Source organism: Arachis ipaensis, chromosome B06, assembly GCF_000816755.2.
Source record: "Arachis ipaensis cultivar K30076 chromosome B06, Araip1.1, whole genome shotgun sequence".
NCBI lineage: Eukaryota > Viridiplantae > Streptophyta > Magnoliopsida > Fabales > Fabaceae > Arachis > Arachis ipaensis.
The window spans coordinates 92171114-92178722 of record NC_029790.2 but is presented as its reverse complement, the minus strand read 5'-3'; positions in this window follow the sequence as shown (position 1 = coordinate 92178722).

The following is a 7609-nucleotide window of genomic DNA, read 5'->3' as shown; positions in this document are numbered from 1 at the left end:
TCATATTGGTAACCCAGTTGTGGCACGGCATTTGCGTAGAACTCCCTTACTAGGCTTTCCACCACCTTCTTTGGTGGGTTGCATAGGATAGCCCATCCCCTATTGTTGATCTCAATGCTGATGTCTCTATGCTCATCTCTCCCTAGTTGGAAGCCAACCTCATGAATTATTTGCCTCTCACTCACCCACCTATAAAACTGATTTTGGTGGAAGAATGAGAAGAACTTGAATTTATTGTAGCTTGAGGAGCCAGAAGAAGCCTCCTTGGTCTTTCTCTTCTTTGAACCGGTGGCTTTTGGTGGTGCCATTTAGTTATGATGAGAGGGTTTAAAGAGTGATGAAAAGGGTAAAGGAAGAAAGCAAAGCAAGGGCTTGCTTCAACACCAAATTTAGGACTTGATTGTCCCAATCAAGAAAGCAAGAACAAAGAAAGAAAGAAATGAAGGAAGTAGAGAGGGGAAGAGTGATGGTTTCGGGTGATAGGAGGGAAGTTTGTAGTGTGGAAAAGATGGGTGTGTGAGTGCATTATATAGAGGAGGGAGGGAAAATTTTGGAAGGTGTGAATTGGCAAAAATTTAAAGCTTTCACGCTTGGGAGTGGCGCCCAGCGTGGGAAGAACCGCAGGAAAGCCCAGGATGTCTAATTTCGAATGCAATTGAGAGCGTGCCAATTGAGCTTCTGTAGCTCTAGAAAATCCACTTCGAGTGCAGGAGGGTCAGAATCCAACAGCATCTGCAATATTTTTTCATCCCCTGAATCAGATTTTTGCTCTAGTCCCTCAATTTCAGCCAGAAAATACCTGAAATTACAGAAAAATACAAAAACTCATAGTAAAGTCCAGAAATGTGATTTTTGCATAAAAACTAATAAAAATATAATAAAAAGTAACTAAAACATACTAAAAATTATGTAAAAACAATGCCAAAAAGGGTATAAATTATCCGCTCATCAGTGCCACACCTTCGATCTGGCATGCTACGCCCTTGTTGGGGCTGTATTCTTTCTCTCTGGTCAAATGAACTGGTGTGCCACACTTGGACTCAAGTGGCACGCCCATAGTGGTGTTGAGGGTTCATGAGCTTGGCGTGACACGCCTCTAGTACCAAGTGGCACGCCCATTGTATCTTTGACTTAGCGTGCCATGCCTTAAGTCTCAAGTGGCATGCCCATATTGATGCTTCCTACATTCTTCTTTGGTCAGTTGTACTGTCGTGCCATGCCTTCGACCTGGCGTGCCACACCCATTGTAAAAGATGAGCTTGGCGTGCCACGCCCTTTTATAAGTCTTCAATGATCCTTCTCTGGAATTTGTAGTTGGCGTGCCACACCTGGCCTTGGCGTGCCACGCCCATTGTAAAGCTTGGAGTCCCTTCTCTGGAAAAGATAACTGGCGTGCCACGCCCCCTTGTGGTTCATTTCCTTGGCGTGCCACGCCTGGCCTTGGCGTGCCACTCCCGTTGTGATTCATCATGGGCTCTCCTCTGGAGTTGCTAACTGGCATGCCATGCCCTATAGCTGGTGTACTATTCTCATTCAAATTGTTAGCGTTTGCACCAAGTGGCACACCCAGTACACACACCCAGCTTATTTTTCTTGCTTTCTTCCTCTTTTGTTGTTATTTTCACCTAAAATTAAAACAAGATCCCTTTCAAAGCAATGTACCATAAAATTCATCATTTAGTTTAAGTAATTGCATCAATTGAATAAGAATTTTCTAATTCTATGGTCCTTTTAGTTAAGAGAAAGAGGTAGATGATGCAAGTCAACAACCCTCTTTTTGTCTGAAGGTTTGAACTTCCACCCTGAGCTTGCTCATTTTCTGAGGTGGAAAGAACTTGGCCAAAAAAGCATTGACCAACTTTTCCCAAAAGTCTAGGCTTTCCTTAGGTTGAGAATCCAACCATATCCTAGCTCTGTCTCTAACAGCAAATGGGAAAAGCATAAGCCTGTGGACCTCAAGATCCACTCCATTGGTCTTAACAGTATCACATATTTGCAAGAATTCAGATAGGAATTAACGTAGATCTTCCAGTGGAAGTCCATGAAATTTGCAATTTTATTGCATTAGAGAGACTAACTGAGGCTTAAGCTCAAAGTTATTTGCTCTAATGGCAGGTATGGAGATACTTCTTCCATAGAAGTTAGAAATGGGTGCAGTGAAGTCACCAAGAACCTTCCTTGCATCTCCTCCATCATTCGGATTGCTTGCCATGTTTGTATTTTCAGCTTCTTGTTCGAAAAGTTCAATGAGGTTTCCTCCGAATTGTTGTGCTTTAACTTGTTGTAAGCGCTTCCTTATGGTCCTCTCAGGTTCAGGGTCAGGATCAAAGAGCGGTCTTTATCTCTGTTCCTGATCATAAACAAGAAAAAGAAAACAAGAAAAAAAGAGAATGGGAGTTTCTATGTCAAAGAATAGAGAACTCCTTGTGAGATATGAAGAATAAAGAAGAATGAAGATAGAGGAATTAGAAGAAGAATTCGAATAGAGGGGGTAGAAGAATTCGAAAATCAAGAAGTAAAAAGGAAAACTAGAATTAAAATATTTTTGTTTTTATTTTTATTATTAATTAAATTAAAAAGATTTAAAAATTTGAGTGTGATTTTTGAAAAAGAAGAGAGAGAAGAAAGTAAGCAGTTTTCGAATTTCGAAGCACTAGAGTGATTAACTGAGGGTTTAGCTCAAAATTGCTTGCTCTGATGGGTGGTATACTGATACTTCTTCCATAGAAGTCAGGAGTGGGGGCCGTATAGGACCCCAAAGTTCTTCTGAACTGTTCGTTCTCATTTAGGTCCATGGTAAAGGAAGGTAGGAGAATTCGAATAATTAGAAATAAAAATAGAAATTAGAATTAAAATATTTTTGTTTTTATTTTATTTATTTATAAAATAGGGAATTAAATGCTAATTAACTAAAAAGATTTGAAAAATTGAAAAATGATTTTCGAAAATAGAGGAGAGAGAAAGAGGTAAGAATTTTGAAAAACAGAAGAAAGAGGAATTAGTTAGGAAGTTTTGAAAAAGAAGAAAGAGGAAACAAGTAACTAATTAAGAAAGATTTGAAAATAAGATAAGATAGAAGATTTGAAAAATATTTTATTTTAAAAAATTTTTAAATTTAAGATTAGAAAGGAAAAGTCAACAAGATAAGATAAGAATTGAAAAGATTTGAAAGTGATTTGATTTTGAATTTTGAAAATGAAACAAGATAAGATAAAGATTTAAAAATAAGTTGAAAAGATAAGATATGGTGAAATTTGAAAAGTTTTTGAATTTTGAAAAGATTTGGTTTTGAAATTTGAAATCAAGATAAGATAAGACAATGATTTGAAAACTAAAAAAAAGATAAGATAAAGATTTGAAAAAGTTTTAAATTTTAAAATTTAAAAGAAAGATAAGATAAGAAAGAATCAAATTAAAAGGAAAGATTTGAAAAGATTTAAAAAGATAGGATTTGAAATTTGACTTTACTAACAAGAAAACACCAAACTTTAAAATTTTTAAATCAAAATAAAAAAAGAAAGCAAGATTTTCGAAATTTTTTCATAAAGATAGAAAAGATATTTTTTTATTTTTCGAATTAATGAAGAAAGAGAAAAACAACCAAAAGATACCAAACTTAGAATGTTTAGATCTAAGACACTAGTTTTTTTCAAAATTTTTAAAGAAAAACACCAAAAGACACCAAACTTAAAAATTTTAAGATCAAACAAAGAGAAGAAACAAGAACAATTTGAATACCAAGAAGAACAATTTCAAAGAAAATAAAGAACACACAAAGGACACCAAACTTAAGAACTGACACTAGACTCAAACAAAAGACAAAGAAAAAATGGATTTTGAAAAAAAAAATTTTTTTGAAAAAGAAAACAAAAGACACAAAACAAAATAGTAAAAAGTACCTAATCTAAGCAACAAGATAATCCGATAGTTTGTCAAACTCGAACAATCCCCGGCAACGGCGCCAAAAACTTGGTGTGTGAAACTGGCTCCGCAATATTCGCACAGATAGACCGGCAAGTGCGTCGGGTCGTCCAAGTAATACCTCAGGTGAGTGAGGGTCAATCCCACGGAGATTGTTGGTTTGAACAAGCAATGGTTATCTTGTAGATCTTAGTCAGGCGGATTGAAAATATGATAGTTGTTGAAAAACGCATAAAATAGAATAAATAAATAAAACGTTACTAGATAGGTGTGAAATCAGTGAGGAGAGAATGGTTGAAGCTTCGGAGATGCTTCTTCCTTCTGGATCAACTTTTCTCACCATCTACTCCAACTTCTGATTGATTCATTCCATGGCAGGCTGTAAATGATTAACGCCGGGTCAGCGATTATTAATCTCCTCTGTTTCAGATCAAATGTCGGGTCAGCGGTCATCCAATCTGAACGGGGTGAAGCTCTAGTAGTCCATTCCCTTGGTTATCCTACTCAAAACTCCACAGACAAGATCGGATCTTCCAGATCAGAGAACGCTGGTCCTTTGATTCTAGCCTATACCACAAAGGCCCTAATCGCCCCATACCTCGGTTGCACTGATGCTCCAAGTACCCAACGAAGTCGTGGATTAGCCATCTAAGAGATGTATAATCAAGCTTTTGGTTTAGTACTATCCCGTTAAGAACTCGCAAGAACCCATGTGAATAGGGATGACGGTCAATTTACACTCCCAATTCATTAGGATGAAGAACGAAGATACATCTTAAAATAGAATCAAGCATAGATTGAAATAGAATAGTGATATTATTAATCCATAAGAATTGGCAGAGCTCCTAACCTTAACATAGGAGGTTATTGACTCATACTGTACATTGAATAGTGTTCGAATGTAAATGTGGGGGAGGAAGAAGATCCTAAACAAGGGTGATCTCCTCCTATAAATACTAATTTACTAACTAAGAATTACAGAAATAAGATAAACTAGTCTTGTAGTGCGAAAATCCACTTTTCGAGCCCACTTGGTGAGTGTTTGGGATGAGCTTGAGTGAGGCCACGAGTTGGTGCTCCCTTTTGGGCGTCCAACACCAGCTTTGGACTCCTGAATGGGTGTTGGACGCCAGCTGCCCCCTTTTGGGCATTGGACGCCAGGAATGGGGCTGGTGGCCGGCGTTGAACGCCAGTTTTGGGCCTTTATTTTCAAAGCAAAGTATAGACTATTATATATTTCTGGAAAGCCCTGCATGTTAGCTTTCCATATCCATTGAGAGCGCGCCATTTGGATATCTGTAGCTCCAGAAATGCTCCTTTGAATACATGGAAGTCAGAATCTGACAACATCTGCAGTCCTTTCTTTGTCTCTGAATCAGACTTTTTCCAAAACTCCTCAATTTTAGCCAGAAAATACCTGAAATCATCATAAAACACACAAACTCAAAGTAGAATAAAAAAATATGAATTTTTCACTAAAACCTATGAAAATATAATAAAACTTAAACAAAACATAATGAAAACTATATGAAAATCATGCCAAAAAGCGTATAAAATATTCGCTCATCAATTTGCACGTGGACGGATCGAATCAAATCGGGTATTGAATATATCCTGTAAAGAAATTATTTTTGAGAATAAAAAATAAAAATAAAATTGAAAAAATATCTTGAAGAACCAAAATCATAATTCAAATAACAGCAGAGAAGATTCAACAACAAAAACTTCGTAAATAATAGTACCAATTCAAGATAGTAACAAGAGAACCAAAATTTTCTAATAGCAGTACATCTAAATTTAATAGCTCATGATATAATCCAAATTTAAAACAAAAAAAATTAAACTAAAGACCAGAACCCATAACTTAAATAAGTAGAACCCAAAACCCATGCCTTAATGAAAAAACAAAAATAAAATCAAAAGTCAGGAGAAAGCACAGAAGCAGAAGCCAGAAGAAGACGCAAAAGTAGAAGCCAGAAGACGACACAAAAACAGAAGCTAGAAGAAGAGGCAAAAGTTAGAAGTAGAAGCTCGAAGAAGAATGGCGATGATGAACCTCGATGAACACTGGAATAGAGGCAATGAAGAGAGGTGAGGAGGAGGGCGGCAAGAAAGCGAGTAGCCAGGAAAAGGTTGAGTGGTCTAGGCAGCACAAAGAACCGGGACAGAGAAAAAGATGGACTAAGGAAGAGAGGACTAGGTGATATAGGACATCTTGCAACGCAGAGAAAGAGTGAAAAGGTGAGGTAAGTTGATGGCCACCAGCATCACGGCAAGGCTGAATGATATGATGGAGTGCTAGTGAGGAGAGGAGAGTCAAGAGGGAGGGGCAACCAAAGGGGGGAGAGAATAGGGATTAGGGTTTTGACTTTTGAGTGAATGAGTATTTAAAATTTATATATACTTTTTATTTATTTATAATTTTTAATTTAATTTTTGGATCTGCGGATCGGATCTATGGATACTGTAGGATTACCATGTGTTCATAACACGCAGCGGAAGAAAAGAAAGTAATCCTTAAAGACCTATTTTGTGTTTAAACTTTATTCCAATAATATGCAATATATAGATCAGATCTAAATACCTGTGTACGCTAGTAAAAATCATTTTCTCCTTCGATGGTACGAAGGCGCTATGTGTATCCACACCGAGACCAACCTTTGCTGTTAACTTCTTGACCAATGGACATCTGATCTAAATTGAGAAACCTCTTGCAACTCTTTGCACGCCATAAAATTCTTTTCCAAGAATTAGGCTCACATACATTTATGTGCGTAGAGGTAAAGGAATAAAACCCTTGTGTTTTATTCTTGTCTCTTTTCGCATTCCTCTACTCTTAGCATACATATATATAGTATGAGATTTGTTACTGGTTTTAAATTTGATTCTCAATTCAAATTTAAATCATATCTTGTTATTTTAAACTTGAATCTTTTAAATTTATGAATCATATCATAACTCAATTTGAAACAGAATCAGTTAGGATCTCATCCAAATTTAGAATTCAAATTTAGAAATAGAATAACTAATTATTCTCAAATCTCATATAATATACTCAATTATCATACTATTATTATATTTTTGGTGCTAGCAAAAAATATAATAATATTCCATTTGAATTAATATAATTATTTATTTGATCAAATCAAATTAATAATTAAATAATTCTACAGCAAAGATTAGAACACTCGTTAGTGTGTGACCCCATAGGTTCAATACTAAGCGGATAGTAAATTAATTATACTAAATTTACTAATCAAGGTTGGCGTCTAGCAACACTCCTCAACGACCCGATAGTATAAGTAATATATTTTTACTAAGAACCTTAGAAGAACAAAGTATAATTCCTTCCATCTTTCCAGCTCTTGGTTAACCCTTAGAGTATGGTTTAATTGTCAAACTCTAACTTGTTACCATTATTATAATGAACTAAGGAAACTGGACGCTGACAGTATCATTAATTGTTACATAAATAATATGAAACTAAGGCCTGTGGATTATGGGATCCCACGATCAACTTACCTATAACCCATACTAAATTTATGAACATCTTAATTACTAATCAGTTATTCCTTAGGCAGTTGAGAGCCATTTCTCAAACTCGAGATACTAATATTACTGACTCTACTTATTTTGAAACCGGTTCCCCTAACTTACTTACTTCTTTACTCAAAGAATCCAGTAAGTG